Genomic DNA, 20,533 nt, shown 5'->3' with positions numbered 1-20,533 from the left:
TTAAGGGAGCAGGGGGCCCACTGCATCTCGTGCGAGGTGCACGATAATGCCGAGTTGCTCCAGCTATTTATTAGAGCAGATCACGTGCATATGCTAAAGATCCTTGGGCTCAGGAGAGCCCACCAGATACTTATGTGTACATCAGGTGCATTTACATCAGGTGTTTACAGAAGCGTCATCATCATAGCCACAAGACTTACATCAGGTGTATATCGTCATCATAGTCACAAGACTTACATCAGGTATATATCGTCATCATAGTCACAAGGCACACATCTCCACAGGGCGGGCCTGCATGGCATTCTATGCAGGCCTGCGGCTCAGCGTTCTAAGCCACCACCCCAGATATGCCTCAGGCAGCATGGAAGGCTCAGTTTCCCACATATCCCCCTTTTTGTTTTAGCTGCTGGCCAGATCTCTGTTTGCCACTTGGGCTCTGATCTGAGCTGGGCGTGGGAAACAAAGTAGCCACGGGGACAGGAGACCTCCCTTGAAAGGGGTGAGGGTTCAGACCCTTGCAAAGCTGGAGGGGTGAGGTTCTGTGCCCCACCTCTGTTGGCCCCCAAGTTTTCTCCTGATGCCCCCTCTGCAACTGTGCCTGTCTTAGGTTGTTCCTTCCCTGAGGAATCTTACCCGTCTCTGGCTAACCAGCCATCTTCCGGGGCCATACAGGGTGATGTAAGGGAGGGGCAGCTCCCCCCAAGAGGGTTAGTTTTGTCTCCTTGACAGCCTATGCCCTGTGGCCTCCATGCCCAACAATGGTTTGGACCCAGGCAGCCAAAATAAGGAGGGAAAACTGAACGAACTGTACTCACAGCAATAGCAATAAGAGCCATCATTGCTGCCATCAGGTTAGAACCAGTCATAGACAGCTTGTCTCGTTGGACTTGTTTTTCAGCATCCTAACATAATTTATCTGCCCCCAAGTTGGATATCGGGCTTCCCTAGTTCGGGGTGTTGGCCTGATCACTGTTGCCTTCAGTGTCAGACCCTGGAACTGCATCACTGGTGGCTTGATGTCCCATGGGAATTTTCTTTTCTTTGCTGGGTTCATGGTAAGGCTTCAGTCGTCGAGCAGGTATCCAAAGTGGTGCTCATCCATCACCTGGGGAAACACAAGCATAACCTCTTCCCCATGTTAATAAAGTGACCCTGCGGGTTATACGGAATACCTGTGGTGTGAAGAATCTGCCAAGCAGCCGTGAAAGCTGCAAATTTAGTGGATGCAAATTTTTGTTTATCTTGATTTGCTAAAGGGATGGAAAAGAAACAGTCTTTGATATCAATAACCACTAAAGCTCAGTTTTCAGGAATCATGCCTGTCAGGCCCCAGAAAAAGAGTCTAACATATAGAAGGAATGTCTGATCCATGGGCCCTGCTGCTTATCTCATAAATACCAAGTGTGCCATAAACTAAGGGTTGAAGGCTGTTTTAGGAATCCCAGTCACAGTGGCACCTAGACTCCAGGGGGCAGACAAGCCAAGATCAGATATCCCCGTAAAGATGAATGACTGCAAACAAGCCAAAAGGCCTGCTTCCTCCACATAAATAATATAGTGCACAACAAAGAAGAGTAATGTGTTAAAACCCTAGCAACCAGTCAGCAGAAACTGATAAGCACTCACCCAATCGAGGCCCAGAACACACTCAGCAGGACCTTCCCCCCCAATATCCAACGTGGGTTTTTCCTTTAAAAAATGCTGCCCTCAGATAGAGAGCCAGAGTCATTTTTCCTTTCTTCTCTGATGGCTCCCACCTGCTTTCTTCTGCTTTCTTCCTCTAATAAACCTTAAATTCTCTACTTAAACCATGACTCGCTGCATTTGTGTGGATTCTTGAATGGCTCTGAACCTAACAATGCCAGGATTGGGGAGCCCAGGTTGTAAAGGTCCTATGGGCTGAATGACAGCATTGACACTCCGTAGATTAGTTAACATTTTCCATCTCCCTTTAGCCTCGAGTCTATTCCAAGCTTTTTTTGTCGACTATCAACAGCCTGTCATCAAGTCTCAAATTGATTAACATCTTGGCCAGGAGGCACTTCCTCAGTAACCATGACTGGGAAAGCAACAGGATAACTCATAGCCCCCAAACTTCCACGCCGCTTCACCTCCGCAAGACCCCGCTGAGCGTCCGACAAACAGGCTGGCCTGGTCAGCGGAGCGCCGCCCGGCCCAGGAAGGGGGGTGAGGCAGAGGCCACTCCCCACAGCAAGGCACAGAAGGAGGTCTGGGGCACCGACAAGAACAAAAAACCTGAGATTTCACTGATCTTTTTTACCCTTATCATCATCAGAAAGAGGATTGGGACCAGTATCGTCATCAGATTCATATTCTTTCTCGTCACCATCAGCCTCCAAAGTCTCAAGAACGGACTTAATTAAAGACCATGTAGACCAAATAGTAACAGGTAAATCAACTCCTTGCAAATGTTTTTGCTTTAACTCTTTACCTACCCGTTCCCAGTCATGCAATTCAAGGGAGCCAAGAGTAGGGAACAAGGAACAATATTTTTCAATAACCTGCAATAATTCCAAAATCTGTGATTTCCCCACCTTAATGCCACTGGCCCACAGCCACTGCCATAAGAGGGAAATATAGAAAACATATTTATTGTGTCCTTCAGCATTACCCATTACCCTGCTTATAATGCTTGGGAGTCGTTCTACAATGGAACGCATACAAACACGCAGCCGCTACCTCCACCCAAGTTCCTGCGCCGCTGTACCTCCTTCGTTCAAGCGATTCTTCTGTCAGGAACCAGGTCTGGTTCTTAAGTCCCTGTTCGGGCGCCACTTATTGCTGACAGGGTGGCGCAGGAATGAAACACGGACACAAAGTTAAGAGTTAAGGGCAGAGGGCCCACTGCATCTCATGCTAAGTGGACACTAATGCAGCCTCGCTCCAGCTATTTATTACAAAAGATCAGGTGTATATGCTAAAGGCCCTCAGGCTTGGGAAAGCCCACCAGCTACATAGGTTTACATCAGGTATATACAATCTAGGTTTAAGACAATGGTAGTCACAAGACACACATCTTTACAGGGCGGGCCTGCATGGCAGCTATGCAGACCTGCGGCTCAGAGTTCTAAGCCACCACCCCAGCTATGCCTCAGGCAACATGGAAGACTTAGTTTCCCACACATGAATCTTTTCTTTCTGCCTTTAATTTGTGGTGGCTTTACTGTGCAGCTAAGGAAATATAAGCTTCAGGGCCCCTCCATTGCTTGGACCTAATTTTGTATTTGTAATTTTTAATTATTTTTCTTAAAGAGGGCTCCCACCCTCTCAATTATATAAGTTTCATGCCTCACAAATTCTTGATCCATCCCTGCATCCTCCAAACTTGGCTTTGCACCAATTCTGCACAGTTAATCACTAACTCCATGTTCTTTGAAATCTTGACTGTCAGTTTTTGATTTTCTTGGTGTCTGTTACCATCCCTCTGTGTGCTGAAACTCTCCTTCAAGGCTTTTCCTTAGTTTTTCAACTTCTAAAAGACACTGTGGGTTTGTATTCATATTATAAGGTTCAAATATATATTGGATTTCCTGAGCTAATAATTTCTCATAACTTTCCCTGGTCTTTCATTATAGGGATATTCTGAAGTTCCCAAATTTTAAGGCAGATGCAAGGACTGGACTTTGAGAGGATTTTATTTAGTCTGAAAGCAGATTTGATCTTCTCCATAACAAACTGGGGTCTCATGCATAATATAAAGCATATCTCATCTTTAATAAATACCAGGTCAGACCTATATCATTATTATAAACATTATATTCCATCAACTGCCTGAGCCAAGTAAACTGACTCTGAAGGAATTTACTTTTTAAAGGTTTTAATCCTCCCCACTCTTAGATATATGCATTACATTTTTTCAAATTCTTTCAAAATTATTTTCACAACACATTGGAAACAAAAACCTATCTTAAAATATTTTCATTATTTACCATCTTCTATAAATGCCCCCTCCCTGAATTTTATAATTTGGTTGTTCTTTAAATGTAGAAAAATTCAATAGGGAAAAGCACCTTTCCTTTCCCCTTAGTTGTGTTGCAGTTTCTAAAAATAATGTACACTATAGTAGCAGCTGCAAGTATGACTAAAAACATAATAATGAAGAAGTTGAAGCTGAAACAAAACATTCCATGTTCTTGCATCCCCTATGCCAGATTTGCATAGTTTTTATGTCCTGAGTCAGCTCATGGGAAAGCTCCAGGAAAATAAGGCAAGGCTGCTGCTGGAACTGATAGCTCCTCTCTGCCTCTGCAGGGCCAGGACCATGGGCATAGATATTTGGCTGTCTGTTAAATTTGTTGCCAGTACCAGGAATCCAGTATAGTAGTACCGAAGAAAAATGACATGCTAGCCACCACTTGTTGAGCACCTACTATGTGTACAAGCACATGTGCAGCATATATATTAGCTGCCTGGAAGGGTACTGGACATTTTGATTGAGCTATTTTGGCATAGCTGCTTTGCTATAGCTGCTTGGAAGTTAAAGGCATTTTAACAAACAGACCATTGCACTTTCAGTTTTCTTTGTAGTCAAGTCATGGAAATCCTTACTCCACCTCCAAGCCACATCCCATTACCAACACTATTCCTGAGGTACAGCTTGGGCAGGATGGGGTTTAGGCAGCCTCTTACTCCCAAAGCACACCAAAGGAGGGTTCACAGAAAGCTTACTAATGCTATCAGTCATCTGTCCTTTTGCAGAGAAATCACTGGTATGTATTCTTCATTCTCATATTTCTCCCTGAACAGTCAATGATTATACTCAATGATTTTATTTTTTTTTTATTTTATTTTATTTTTAATCTTCATTTTATTGAGATATATTCACATACCACGCAGTCATACAAAACAAATCATACTTTCGATTGTTTACAGTACCATTACATAGTGGTACATTCATCACCCAAATCAATCCCTGACACCTTCATTAGCACACATACAAAAATAACAAGAATAATAATTAGAGTGTAAAAGAGCAATTGAAGTAAAAAAGAACACTGGGTACCTTTGTCTGTTTGTTTCCTTCCCCTATTTTTCTACTCATCCATCCATAAACTAGACAAAGTGGAGTGTGGTCCTTATGGCTTTCCCAATCCCATTGTCACCCCTCATAAGCTACATTTTTATACAACTGTCTTCGAGATTCATGGGTTCTGGGTTGTAGTTTGATAGTTTCAGGTATCCACCACCAGCTACCCCAATTCTTTAGAACCTAAAAAGGGTTGTCTAAAGTGTGCATAAGAGTGCCCACCAGAGTGACCTCTCGGCTCCTTTTGGAATCTCTCTGCCACTGAAGCTTATTTCATTTCCTTTCACATCCCCCTATTGGCCAAGAAGATGTTCTCCGTCCCACGATGCCAGGTCTACATTCCTCCCCGGGAGTCATATTCCACGTTGCCAGGGAGATTCACTCCCCTGGGTGTCTGATCCCACGTAGTGGGGAGGGCAGTGATTTCACCTTTCAAGTTGGCTTAGCTAGAGAGACAGGGCCACATCTGAGCAACAAAGAGGCATTCGGGAGGAGGCTCTTAGGCACAACCATAGGGAGGCCTAGCCTCTCCTTTGCAGCAACCGTCTTCCCAAGGGTAAAACCTGTGGTAGAGGGCTCAACCCATCAAACCACCAGTCCCCTATGTCTGTGGTCATGTTAGCAACCATGGAGGTGGGGTAGGCGAATACCCCTGCATTCTCCACAGGCTCCTCAAGGGGGCACTACATCTTTTTTTTTTCCTTGTTTTTCTTTTCTTTTTTTTTTTTTTTAACTTTCCCTTCTTTTTTAAATCAACTGTATGAAAAAAAAGTTAAAAAGAAAACAAACATACAATAAAAGAACATTTCAAAGAGACCATAACAAGGGAGTAAGAAAAAGACAACTAACCTAAGATAACTGCTTAACTTCCAACATGTTCCTACGTTACCCCAAGAAAGTTACCTAATATAGCAACATTTCTGTGAACTTGTTCCTACTATATCCATCAGAAATTAACAGACCATAGTCATTCCTGGGCATCCCCAGAACGTTAAATAGCTTATCTGTTCTTCTTGGATTATTGTTCCCCCTTCCTTAATTGCTCTCTATTGCTAGTTCCCCTACATTCTACATTATAAGCCATTTGTTTTACATTTTTCAAAGTTCACATTAGTGGTAGCATATAATATTTCTCTTTTTGTGCCTGGCTTATTTCGCTCAGCATTATGTCTTCAAGGTTCATCCATGTTGTCATATGTTTCACGAGATCGTTCCTTCTTACTGCCGTGTAGTATTCCATCGTGTGTATATACCACATTTTATTTATGCACTCATCTGTTGAAGGACATTTGGGTTGTTTCCATCTCTTGGCAATTGTGAATAATGCTGCTATGAACATGGGCGTGCAGATATCTGTTCGTGTCACTGCTTTCCGATCTTCTGGGTATATACCGAGAAGTGCAATCGCTGGATCGAATGGTAACTCTATATCTAGTTTTCTAAGGAACTGCCAGACTGACTTCCAGAGTGGCTGAACCATTATACAGTCCCACCAACAATGAATAAGAGTTCCAATTTCTCCACATCCCCTTCAGCATTTGTAGTTTCCTGTTTGTTTAATGGCAGCCATTCTAACCGGTGTTAGATGGTATCTCATTGTGGTCTTAATTTGCATCTCTCTAATTGCTAGTGAAGCTGAACATTTTTTCATGTGTTTCTTGGCCATTTGTATTTCCTCTTCAGAGAACTGTCTTTTCATATCTTTTGCCCATTTTATAATTGGGCCTGTACTGTACTATTGTCATTGAGTTGTAGGATTTCTTTATATATGCAAGATATCAGTCTTTTGTCAGATACATGGTTTCCAAAAATTTTTTCCCATTGAATTGGCTGCCTCTTTACCTTTTTGAGAAATTCCTTTGAGGTGCAGAAACTTCTAAGCTTGAGGAGTTCCCATTTATCTATTTTCTCTTTTGTTGCTTGTGCTTTGGGTGTAAAGTCTAGGAAGTGGCGGCCTAATACAAGGTCTTGAAGATGTTTTCCTACATTATCTTCTAGGAGTTTTATGGTACTTTCTTTTATATTGAGATCTTTGGTCCATTTTGAGTTAATTTTTGTGTAGGGGGTGAGGTAGGGGTCCTCTTTCATTCTTTTGGATATGGATATCCAACTCTCCCAGCCTCATTTGTTGAAAAGACCATTATGACTCAGTTCAGTGACTTTGGGGGCCTTATCAAAGATCAGACGGCCATAGATCTGAGGGTCTATCTCCGAATTCTCAATTCAATTCCATTGATCTGTATGTCTATCTTTGTGCCAGTACCATGCTGTTTTGGCAACTGTGGCTTTATAATAAGCTTCAGAGTCAGGGAGTGTAAGTCCTCCCACTTCATTTTTCTTTTTTAGAGTGTCTTTAGCAATTCCAGGCATCTTCCCTTTCCAAATAAATTTGATAACTAGGTTTTCCAAGTCTGCAGAGTAGCTTGTTGGAATTTTGATTGGGATTGCATTGAATCTGTAGATGAGTTTGGGTAGAATTGACATCTTAATGACATTTAGTCTTCCTATCCATGAACATGGAATATTTTTCCATCTTTTAAGGTCCCCTTCTATTTCTTTTAGTAGAGTTATGTAGTTTTCTTTGTATAGGTCTTTTACATCTTTGGTTAAGTTTATTCCTAGGTACTTGATTTTTTTAGTTGCTATTGAAAATGGTATCTTTTTCTTGAGTGTCTCTTCAGTTTGTTCATTTCTAGCATATAGAAACATTACTGACTTATGTGCATTAACCTTGTATCCCGCTACTTTGCAAAATTTGTTTATTAGCTCTAGTAGTTGTATCGTCGATTTCTCAGGGTTTTCTAGATATAAGATCATATCATCTGCAAACAATGACAGTTTTACTTCTTCTTTTCCAATTTGGATGCCTTTTATTTCTTTGTCTTGGCAGATTGCCCTGGCTAGCACTTCCAGCACAATGTTGAATAACAGTGGTGACAGCGGGCATCCTTGTCTTGTTCCTGATCTTAGAGGGAAGGCTTTCAGTCTCTCACCATTGAGTACTATGCTGGCTGTGGGTTTTTCATATATGCTCTTTATCATGTTGAGGAAGTTTCCTTCAATTCCTACCTTTTGAAGTGTTTTTATCAAAAAGGGATGTTGGATTTTGTCAAATGCTTTTTCAGCATCTATTGAGATGATCAATTGATTTTTCCCTTTTGGCTTGTTAATGTGTTGTAATACATTGATTGATTTTCTTATGTTGAACCTTCCTTGCATGCCTGGAATGAATCCCACTTGGTCATGGTGTATGATTTTTTTAATGTGTCTTTGGATTCGATTTGCAAGTATTTTGTTGAGGATTTTTGCATCTGTATTCATTAGGGAGATTGGCCAGTAGTTTTCCTTTTTTGTAGCATGTTTGCCTGGTTTTGGTATTAGATTGATGTTAGCTTCATAAAATGAGTTAGGTAGTGTTCCATTTTCTTCAATGTTTTGAAAGAGTTTGAGTAAGATTGGTGTCAGTTCTTTCTGGAAAGTTTGGTAGAATTCCCCTGTGAAGCCATCTGGCCCTGGGCATTTATTTGTGGGAAGATTTTTGATGACTGATTGGATCTCTTTGCTTGTGATGGGTTGGTTGAGGTCTTCTATTTCTTCTGTGGTCAGTCTAGGTTGTTCATATGTTTCCAGGAAATTGTCCATTTCTTCTGCATTATCCAGTTTCTTGCCATACAGTTGTTCATAATATCCTCTTATATTTTTTTTAATTTCTTCAGGATCTGCAGTTATGTCACCTTTTTCAGTCATTATTTTGTTTATATGGGTCTTCTCTCTTTTTGATTTTGTCAGTCTAGCTAGGGGCTTGTCAATCTTGTTGATCTTCTCAAAGAACCAACTTTTGGTGATATTTATCCTCTCTATTGTTTTTTTGTTCTCTATGTCATTTATTTCTGCTTTAATCCTTGTTATTTCTTTTCTTGTCCTTGGTTTAGGATTGGTTTGCTGTTCATTTTCTAGCTTCTTCAGTTGATCCATTAGTTCTTTGATTTTGGCTCTTTCTTGCTTTTTAATATATGCATTTAGTGCTATAAATTTCCCCCTTAACACTGCTTTTGCTGCATCCCATAGGTTTTGGTATGTTGTGTTCTCATTTTCATTGGTCTCTATATATTTAGCAATTTCTCTTGCTATTTCTTCTTTAACCCACTGATTGTTTAGGAGTGTGTTGTTTAACCTCCAGGTATTTGTGAATTTTCTAAGTCTCTGATGGTTATTGACTTCTAATTGTATTCCATTGTGGTCAGAGAATGTGCTTTGAATAATTTCAATCTTTTTAAATTTATTGAGGCTTGTTTTATGTCCCAGCATATGATCTATTCTGGAGAAAGTTCCATGAGCACTGGAAAAGTATGTGTATCCTGGTGATTTGGGATGTAATGTCCTGTATATGTCTGTTAAATCTAATTCATTTATCAGATTGTTTAGGTTTTCAATTTCCTTATTGGTCTTCTGTCTGGTTGATCTATCTATAGGAGAGAGTGATGTGTTGAAGTCTCCCACAGTTATTGTGGAAACATCAATTGCTTCCTTTAGTTTTGCCAGTGTTTCTCTCATGTATTTTGTGGCACCTTGATTGGGTGCATAGACATTTACGATTGTTATTTCTTCTTGCTGAATTGCCCCTTTTATTAGTATGTAGTGGCCTTCTTTGTCTCTCAAAACATCCCTGCATTTGAAGTCTATTTTATCTGAGATTAATATTGCTACATCTGCTTTCTTTTGGCTGTAGCTTGCATGAAATATTTTTTTCCATCCTTTCACTTTCAGTTTCTTTGTGTCCCTCTGTCTAAGATGAGTCTCTTGTATGCAACATATTGATGGTTCATTTTTTTTGATCCATTCTGCGAATCTATATCTTTTAATTGGGGAGTTTAATCCATTTACATTCAATGTTATAACCATGAAGGCATTTCTTGAATCAGCTATCTTACCCTTTGGTTTATGTTTGTCATATTTTTCCCCTCTCTCTATTAATATCCTTTATTGTACCCATACTGAATCTCTTTAGTACTGAACCTTTCTCCAAGTCTCTCTGTCCTTTCTTTGTTTCTCTGTCTGTAGGGCTCCCTTGAGTATCTCCAGTAGGGCAGGTCTCTTGTTAGCAAATTCTCTCAGCATTTGTTTGTCTGTGAAAAATTTAAGCTCTCCCTCAAATTTGAAGGAGAGCTTTGCTGGATAAAGTATTCTTGGCTGGAAATTTTTCTCACTCAGAATTTTAAATATATCGTGCCACTGCCTTCTTGCCTCCATGGTGGCTGCTGAGTAGTCACTACTTAGGCTTATGCTGTTTCCCTTGTATGTGGTGAATTGCTTTTCTCTTGCTGCTTTCAGAACTTGCTCCTTCTCTTCTGTGTTTGACAGTGTGATCAGTATATGTCTCGGAGTGGGTTTATTTGGATTTATTCTATTTGGGGTTCGCTGAGCATTTATGATTTGTGTATTTATGTTGTTTAGAAGATTTGGGAAGTTTTCCCCAACAATTTCTTTGAATACTCTTCCTAGACCTTTACCCTTTTCTTCCCCTTCTGGGACACCAATGAGTCTTATATTCGGATGTTTCATATTATCTATCATATCCCTGCAGTCCATTTCGATTTTTTCCATTTTTTTTCCCTATTCTTTCTTTTATGCTTTCATTTTCCATTCTGTCATCTTCCAGGTCACTGATTCGTTGTTCAACTTCCTCTAGTCTTGTACTATGAGTGTCCAGAATCTTTTTAATTTGGTCAACAGTTTCTTTAATTTCCATAAGATCATCCATTTTTTTATTTAGTCTTGCCATGTCTTCTTTATGCTCTTCTAGGGTCTTCTTGATTTCCTTTGTCTCCCTTACTATGGTCTCATTGTTCATCTTTAGTTCTTTGAGTAGCTGCTCTAGGTGCTGTGTCTCTTCTGATCTTTTGATTTGGGTGCTTGGGCTTGGGTTATCCATATCGTCTGGTTTTTTCATATGCTTTATAATTTTCTGTTGTTTTTGGCCTCGTGGCATTTGCTGAACTTGATAGGGTTCTTTTAGGATTTGTAGACCAATTGAAGTCCTTATCTCTAATTTATCAGATCTACAGCTTCGTGGAGTACACTTTCTCTAACTAACCAGCAGGTGGCGTCCACGAGCCACCTGTTCTCCACAAGCCAGTTCTCCCCTGCTTAGCCTTTTTGGTGAGTGGGGGAGTGAGTCTTGTGGGGTCCAATTGGTGTACCAAGCTTGCGTGTGTATTTGGTGTTGCCTGCCCTGTATGTGGGGCGTGTTTCTGGGCAGTCTGGGAGGGGGGGTGGCCCTAACAATCAAATCTCCCTGTTGATCCTGGAGTTTTAAAGCTGCTGCAATAGTCTTATCCTTCAGTTCAGTCCTGCCACAGTTTGTCTCTGCCACTGACCCACAAGTCCTTGGTATTGGCGTTTGGCTCCTGAGACTTGCAAGTGGGCCCCTCTTCCAGGCTGTGCACCCCGGGTCCTCTGTTGAGGGATGACTGTGCTATGTCACAGGTGAGTGCTGTCCCCCCAGAGCAGTTCTGGGCTGCTGGGCTGTGTAGGGAGGCTCCCAGTCTGCGGAAATGATGGCTGAATGGGGCTTTGTTAATTCACACTGCTCCACCTTCCCAACTCTGGGACAATCAGCTGAGGTTGCAGGGAAGGCTAATGTCCATGCCCAGTTTTGTGGTGTGTGCCTGTTATTTGAAGCACTTCCGTCACACTGGGTTATCTGGGGCCGCTCTGGGCTATGGGGCTGGTGATGGGCAGGAGTGTTTCCTGTCCACCAGGATGATGGCTGTGAGCGGACACCCCCCTTTTCTTGGGAAGTTGTGGTGTTTAGTGAATTTTCTCAGCCACTGGATTATTGCCTTTTGTCTCAGAGCTCTCTTAGTTCTGCTCTTGACTTGACCTGCCCAAATTGCAAGTCTTTGAAGCTTTCTGTATTGGGCTTCTTAGAGTACTTGTTTTAGGAAATGAAAAAAGGATTTAAAAAAAAAAAAAGGGCCCTCCTCAGAGATCTAATGGGTTATTGAAATGCTAATAGACAAAGCAACCAGGGCCATTAAGGAAAGTTCCACAGGGCAGAGAGATCAGCTTTTCTTCGGGATTTGCATATGCGCCTCAGGGCCTGAGCTCTGCCCTTCCCCCTTCTATGTTCACCAAAACTCCAAAAATCCTCTGCTTTTATTTTGGAGTTTTTCATGTTGTTTTTTTTCTATGCCTGTCTCCTCTCTGCTGGGCTGGCTGCTCTCAGATTCTCTGGTGTGTGGTCTCAGTCTATCTATGGTTGGAGTTTGGATCAGTAGAATGAGTTTCTGATAAGTGCTGCCACTGCAGTTCTCCCTTCTCCTTCCCGGAGCTGATAGCCCCTCCTCCCACAGGACTGAGCCTGGCAGGGAGGAGCGCGGGTCCCCTGGCTGCAAAAACTTACAGATTTCGCTGATCTCAGCAGTTCCACGTTTTCATGAGTGTTGTATGAAGTATGCCCAAAGTCAGATTACTCTGTGGTGTCCAGTCCACGCAGTTCCTGGCTTTCTACCTACTTTCCTGGAGGAGTGACTAAAACATACAGCTCACCAGTCTGCCATCTTGCCCCGCCTCCTCTCCCAGTCTATGTCTTTTGATAGAGGAGTTTAATCCACTAACATTTAATGTTATTACGTGAAGGCGGGACTTTCCTCAACCATTTTGTCTTTTGGATTTTATATATCATGTTGTATTATTTTTTTGTCTATTTTACCCTTTTAATTACCCTTACTGCTAATCTTCATTTCTACACTCTTCTCCAAACCTCTCTGTCTTTTTCTTATCTGCCTTTAGTACTCCCTTTAGTTTTTCTTGAAGAGCAGGTCTCTTGATGAACTCTATCAGTGTCTATCTGTAAATATTTTAAAGCTTCCTCATTTTTGAAAGGCAATTTTTCCAGATAAAGAATTCTTGATTGGAAATTTTTCTCTTTCAGTATCTTAAATATATTATACGATTGCTTCTTTGTTTCTGTGGTTTCTGCTAGAATTCCACACTTAGTCTTATTGAGCATCCCTTGTCTGTGACGGTTTGCTTTTCTTTTGCTGCTTTCAGAATTCTTTGTCTTTGGTGTTTGACAATTTGATTAGTAAGTGTCTTGGAGTAGGTTATTTGGATCTGTTCTGTTTGGAGTATGCTGCACTTCTTGGACCTGTAATTTTATGTCTTTCATAAGAGTTGTGAAATTTTTCATGATTATTTCCTCTATTATTCTCTGTGCCCCTTTTCCTTCTCTTCTCCTTCTGGGGCACCCATAACATATATATTTGTGTGCTCCATGTTGTCATTCAGTATCCTAAGATCCTGCTCATAATTTTTCATTTTTTCCCTATCTGTTCTTTTGTGTGTTAGAGTTCAGATATGTCATCCTATAGTTTACTCATCCTTTCTTCCTCCTCTTTGTCTGCTCTTGTATGTCTACCCATTGTGGTTTTCATCTCTTCCATTGTGCCTTTCATTCCCATGAGTTCTGCCATTTGTTATTTTTTCAAATACTTCTTTGTTGTATTTGTTTCACTTTATTAGTTATCTCTTGATTTTAATACATATTTTTTCCTCATCATTTGAGAGAGTACTTTACTTGTGTTCTTGTCCTTTGAGAGTTGATATGGCAGACTCTCTTGTTTACTCTTTTTTTAAAAATTCAATTTTATTGAGATTCTGCACATATCACACAAATATCCAAACATCTAAAGTTCACAATCAGTTGCCCAGTGTACCATCATACAGTTGTACATGCATCACCACTATTATTATTATTTTTTTGATTTTTAGGACATCTTAATTTCTCAAGAAAAGAAACAAAGACACAAAAAAAACAAAACCTAAAATCATCCCATACCCCTAACCATCTCCACCATTATTGACTCAGAGTATTGGTATAGTTCATTTGTTATTGTTGATGAAAGAATGTTAAAATACTACTAACTGTAGTACATAGTTTGCAAAATGTGTATTTTCCCCTGTATACACCTCTATTATTAACTTCTAGTTATAGTGTCATATATTTGTTCTAGTTCATGAAAGAGATTTCTAATATTTGTACAGTTAATCATGGACATTGTCCACCACAAGATTCAGTTTTATACCTTCCCATATTTTAACCTCCAACTTTCCTTCTGGTGACATATGTGACTCTATGCTTCCCCTTTCCACCACATTCACACACCATTCAGCGCTGTTAGTTATTCTCACAATAACATGCTACTGTCATCTCTGTCCATTTCCAAACACTTAAGTTCAACCTACTTAAATATTCTGCTCATAATAAGCAGCTGCTCCCCATTATTTATCCTCTTTCTATATGCTTGTAACTAATGTTTCATGTCTATGAGTTTACATATTCTAATTAGTTCATATTAGTGAGACCATACAATATTGTCCTTATGTGTCTGACTTATTTTACTCAATATAGTGCCCTCAAGGTTTCTTCATCAACCCATACATTCCATCCTAAGTAAACAATTGATAGCTCCCTGTATAATCACATATTCATTCACCACCATCACCACTATCTATATAAGGACATGTCCATTTCTTACACAAAGAAGGAGGAAGAGTCATAGAAGGTAGAGAGAAAAAAGAAAAAGAAAAAAAAAGACAGCTAAAAAGCACAAAAGGGAAGATAGAATTAAACTAAAGTGCATAAAAGAGTCAAACAACATCATCAATGCCAAGAGTCTCATATCCTTCTTTTATGTCCCCCTCTTATAGGCATTTAGCTTTTGTATATTGGCTTTGTCACTCTAAAGGAAGCCTAATACAATGTTTCCGTTAACTATAGTCTGTAGTTTGTACTGATTGTATTTTTCCCCCATACCACCCCATTTTTAACACCTTAAAAGGTTGACATTCATTTGTCTTCCTTCATGTAAAAACATATTTGTACATTTTATCACAATTGGTGGGCACTCTAGGTTTCACTGAGTTATACAGTCCCAGTCTTTATCTTTCCTCTTTCCTTCCGGTGTCTCACATGCCCCTAACTTTCCTCTTTCACCATACTTGCAGTCATCTTTGTTCAGTGTACTTACATTTTTGTGCTACCTTCACCCAAAATTGTGTTCCAAACCTCTCTCTCCTATATTTTCCTATCTGTCTGTAGTGCTCCCTTTAGTATTTCCTGTGGAGCAGGTATCTTGTTCACAAACTCTCATTTTCTGTTTGTCAGGGAAAATTTTAAACTCTCCATCATATTTGAAAGACAGTTTTGCCAGATACAGGATTCTTGATTGGTGGTTTTTGTCTTTCAGTATCTTAAATATATCACACCACTTCTTTCTTGCCGTCATGATTTCTAATGAGAAATCTGCACTTAGTCTTATCAAGCTTCCTTTGTATGTGATGAATTGCTTTTCTCTTGCTGCTTTCAGGATTCTCTTTGTCTTTGACATTTGATAATTTGATAATCTGATTATTAAGTGTCTTGGCTTAGGTCTGTTCAGGCCTGTTCTGTTTGGAGTATGCTGCACTTCTTGGATCTGTAATTTTATGTCTTTCATAAGAGATGGGAAATTTTCAGTGATTATTTTCCCTATTATTTCTTTTTCCCCTTTCCCTTCTCTTCTCCTTCTGGGACACCCATGACATGTACATTGATGCACTTCATATTGTTATTCAATTCCCTGAGACATTGCTCATATTTTTCCATTCTTTTTCCTATCTTCTATTTCTTTATGGATATCCTGTCTAGATAGTCTAGCCATTACTGAAAGTATATTAGAGTCTCCTACTACAAATATAGGACTATCAGTTCTTCCCTTCAAATCTGTTAGTATTTGCTTCATATATTTTGGGCCTCTACTGTTTATTGCATATATATTTATAAGTATTATGTCTTCTTGTTGAATTTCCCCCTTTATCAGTATATAATGGGCTTATATACTTAGTCTATTTTATCTGGAATTAGTGTAGCTATGCCAGATCTCTTTTGGTTACTACTTGAATGGTGCATATTTTTTCTATACTTTCACTTTCAACCTACTTTTTGCTTGAAATTTAAGGTGTGTTTCTTCTAAATGGCATGTAGTTGGGTCATGTTTCTTGATCCATTCTTCTGATCTCTCTCTGCCTTTTGATTGGAGAGTTTAATCCTTTTATATTTAAAGTTACTACAGATAATGCAGGACTTTCTTTTGCCATTTTTCTGTTTGGTCTTTGTAAGTCTTATAACTTTTTTGCTGCTTAGTTCTTCCATTGATTCCTATGTTCAAATTTACAGGCACAACTCATTTTATTGTGCTTTGCAGATAAATGCTTTTTTTTTTTTTAAACAAGTTGAAGGTTTGCGGCTATCCTGCATCAAGTAAATCTATTGGTACCATCTTTCCAAACAACATATTCTCACTTCATGTCTCTTTGGTAATTCTTTCAGTATTTCAAGCTTTTTAATTATTATTATATCTGTTATCAATGATGTTTGACATTACTATTGTAATTATTTGGGGGTGCCACAAACTACAGCCATATGAGATTGTGAACTTAATTGATAAATGTTGTGTGTTTTCTATTGGCTTCACTGGCTATTCTCCTATCTGTCTCCTTCTCTTTGGGCCACCTTATTGCCTAAGGAAATTAGACCTTTAAGCATTCAAGTGAATGGAAGAACTGCATGTCTCTCACTTTAAAATAAAGGCTAGAAGTGATTAAGCTTAGTTTCCTTACCAAGGAAGGTATGTGGAAAGCCAAAATATACCAAAAGCTAGGCCTCTTATGTCAAACAGTTAGTAAAGTGGTGAATGCAAAGAAAAGGTCTTGAAGGAAGTTAAAAGTGCTACTCAAGTGAATGCACAAATGATAAGAAAGCAAAACAGTCTTACTGCTAATATGGAACCCAAATTCAGAACAAGACCCTCTCTTCAATTTTATAGGCTGAGAGAGGTGAGGAAGCTGCAGAAGAAAAGTTTAAAACTAGAGGTTGATTCATGAGGTTTTAGGGAAAAAGCCATCTCCATAACATAAAAGTGCAAGGTGAAGGAGCAAGTGATGATGTAGAAGCTGTGACAAGTTATCCAGAAGACCTAGCTAAGATGGTTGCTAAGATGAACAGGTTTTCAATGTAGATGAAACAGCCTTCTATTGGAAGAAGATGCCATATAGGACTTTCTTAGCTAGAGAGGAGAAGTCAATGTCTTCAAAGAACAGACTCTTTTGTTAAGGTCTGTTGTAGCTGGTGACTTTAAGTGGAAGTCAATGCTCATTTACCATTCAAAAAATCCTAGGGATCTTAAGAATTATGCTAAATCTACAACTGACTGTGCTTTCTAACTAGAACCAACAAAGCCTGGATGACAGCACATCTGTTTAAAACATAGTTTACTTAATATTTTAAGCCCACTTTTGAGGCCAGGTCAGAAAAAAGTTTCCTTTCATAAAATATTGCTCATTGATAATGCACTTGGTCACCCAAGAGCTCTATGGCAATATGCAATGAGATAAATGTTGTTTTCATACCTGCTAACATAATATCCATTCTGCAACCCATGGATCAAGGAACCATTTCATCTTTCAGGTTTTATTATTTAAGAAATACATTTCATAATGTTATAGCTGCCATAGCTAGTGATTCCTATGATGGATCTGGGCAAAGTAAATTGAAACTTTCTGGAAAGATTCACCATTCTAGATGCCATTAAGAGTGTTCATGATTCAAGGATAGAGGTCAAAATATCAATATTAACAGGAGTTTGGAAGAAGAAGAAATTGATTCTAACCCTTAGGTATGACTTTTGGGGTTCATGACTTCAATGGAGGAAGTAACTACAGATGTATTGGAAATAGCAAGAGAAGTAGAATTGGAAATGAATCCTGGAGATGTGACTGAATTGCTGCATTCTCATAAAATTAAATGGTTGAGAATTTGCTTCTTATAGATGAGCAAACAGTGGTTTCTTGAGGCAGAATCTACTCCTGGTAAAAATGTAGTGAATATTGTAGAAATGATAAAAAAATATTTAGAATGGTTTACCAACTTAGTTGATAAAGCAGTGGCAGGGTTTGAGAGAAATGACTCCAATTTTGAAAGAAGTTCTACAGGGGGTAAAATGCTATTAAACAGCATTGCATGCTACGGAGAAATCTTTCATGAAAGACAGAGTTCCTCTATATGGCAAACTTCACTGTTGTTTTATTTTAAGAAATTGCCACAGCCACCCCAGCCTTCAATAACCACCACCCTGATCAGTCATCAGCCATCAACATTGAGGCAAAACTCATCAATAAAAAAATTATGACTTGCTGATGGCTCAGATAATGGTTAGCATTTTTTAGCTAAAAAGTATTGTTAACTAAGGTATGTACGTTGATTTTTTAGACATAGTGCTATAGTACAATTAGACTACAGTATATTGTAAACATAACTTTTATGTGCACTGGGAAACCAAAAAAATTCAAGTGACTCTCTTTATTGTGATATTCAGTTTACTGTGGAGGCCTGGAACTGAACCTGCAATATCTCCTTGGTATACCTGTATTAGATTTTTTTATTGTCCCATATTGAGTCCCTTCTCATTTCTATCTGGATATAGTTTCCCCCTGTTTTCCTTATGATTACCATGGAGTTAAAATTTAACATCCTACAATATATAACAACCATTTTTCATTTGATATCACTTGATTTCAACAGCATACACAGACTGTTCCTGTACTCCTCTTTCCCCCCACCTTTTTTTGTACTTATTACCAATTATGTCTTTGTACATCTTATGTCCAGAACCATACATTTATCATTACTTTTTATGCATTTGCATTTTAGCACCTGCAGGAAGTGAAAACTAGAGTTACATACCAAACAATATAATACAATAGTATCGGCATTTGTAATTACCCAAATATTTCCCTTTAACACAGGCCTTTATTTCTTTGTGCTGCTTTGAATCACTGTGTAGTGTCCTTTCTTTTCAGTCTGAAGAATCCCCTTTAGCATTGCTCATAGGACAGTTCTAGTGTTGATGAACTCCCTCAGCTTTTGTTTATCTGGGAAGGTATTAATTTCTCTCTCAACTTTGAAAGAACATTTTGCTAGATACAACAGTGTTAGTTGGTAGTTGTTTTGTTTTTCTCCAGCACTTTAAGTATTTCAACCAAATGTCTTCTTGCCTCCATGATTTATAATGAGAAACTGGAACTTAGTCCAAGTGGGACTCCATTCTACATAACATCTGACTTTTTTCTTGCAGTTTTCAGAACTCTCTCATTGTCCTTTCCATTCAACAGTTTGCCTAATATGTGATGTGGCATGTTTTCTTGAAGTTTATTCTGTATGGTGTCCTCTGCACTTCTTGGATATGCATATTCACATCTTTTGCTAAGTTTGAGAAGTTTTATGTCATTATTTCTTTTTTTTTTTGTCCGCTTTTTCTCTTCTCCTTCTGGGGTTCCCACAATTGTATATTGGTATGCTTGATGGTGCCACAGAGGTCTCTTGGTCTATTTATGCTTTTTATAGTTTCTTTTTCTTCTTCTCAGCCTGACTCATTTCAGTTGCCTTGTCTTCAAGTTCACTGGTTGTTTCTTCTGCCACCTCCAATCTGCTATTGATAGTCTCCTGGGAATTTTTCATTTCAGTTATTGTGTTTTTCAATTCTGGTTGTTTTGTTACATTCCTTTTAAAAATTCCTTTCTCTTTATTCAGATTGTCATATTGCCTATTACTTTCCTGCCATCTATTAGTTCTTTCTCAGTATTTTCCTTTATCTCCTTGAGCATACTGAAGATAATTTTTTAAAAGCCTTTATCTGTTATGCCCATAGTCTGGTTTTCTCTGCTGGAGTTTTCTGGATTTTTGTCTTCCTCTTTTGGATGGACCATCATTTCCTGTTTCTTTGTCTTGTAATCTTTTCTGCACACTGTACATTCTAATATCTTAAAAGTTAACTCTGGAACTTATTCCCTGAGATGTCTGTTTCTTCAGCTTTTAAACAGCTGGTAATATGATAGATTTTCTCACATATCATCCCTTCTATCAGGAGCATCCCCCCAAGATGAATACAAACTTCAGGGTCCTCTCTGTATTTTCTGGGCGATTGTTTTGTCCTGAGCTTGTGCTTGCTAGTAACTTAGGAGTTCCCCTGTGTATGGGGTTTGTCCCCTATACTTTCCAGGAGATAGACCTCCCTCTCCTGGGTATTGCACTGCAGGACTTAATGCTGGTAAGCCTTTGTCCCAGGCTGTCCAAATCATTTGTTTCTTAGTCTCCTTTCACTGCCTCAAGTTGCTTTGTTCAGGAGGGCAAATTCTGGGAGGTGAGTCAGTGTTTCCCAGCAGTAACAAGGCCAGGGACCCACAGAGGGAGTGCTCATCAACTCCAAACTGCCTTGGGATGGGCCAAGCTTCTTCCACACTTCCAAAAGCTACATTTTCTTGACTTTCCCAGCAAATGCAGCCCTTCAACTGTCCTCCACAGTTCTGAAATAGCATACTGTTTTTAAATTTCCTCCACTATCTTTGTCTGGTATGGGTTAGAACAATGGCTGCCCTCAGAGCCAT

At 39.3% G+C, this 20,533-nt stretch overlaps 1 pseudogene; it reads right to left on the bottom strand.

Annotated features, from left to right (window-relative positions):
- Window positions 1-2,003: 2,003 nt before the first annotated feature.
- Window positions 2,004-20,533, bottom strand: part of LOC119540593 — a 97,510-nt pseudogene continuing 78,980 nt past the window's right edge.

The sequence above is a fragment of the Choloepus didactylus genome, chromosome 7 (genome assembly GCF_015220235.1).
Source record: "Choloepus didactylus isolate mChoDid1 chromosome 7, mChoDid1.pri, whole genome shotgun sequence".
Taxonomy (NCBI): Eukaryota; Metazoa; Chordata; class Mammalia; order Pilosa; family Megalonychidae; genus Choloepus; species Choloepus didactylus.
Note: the sequence above shows the minus strand (reverse complement) of the source record. Positions and strands in the feature narration are given on the sequence as shown.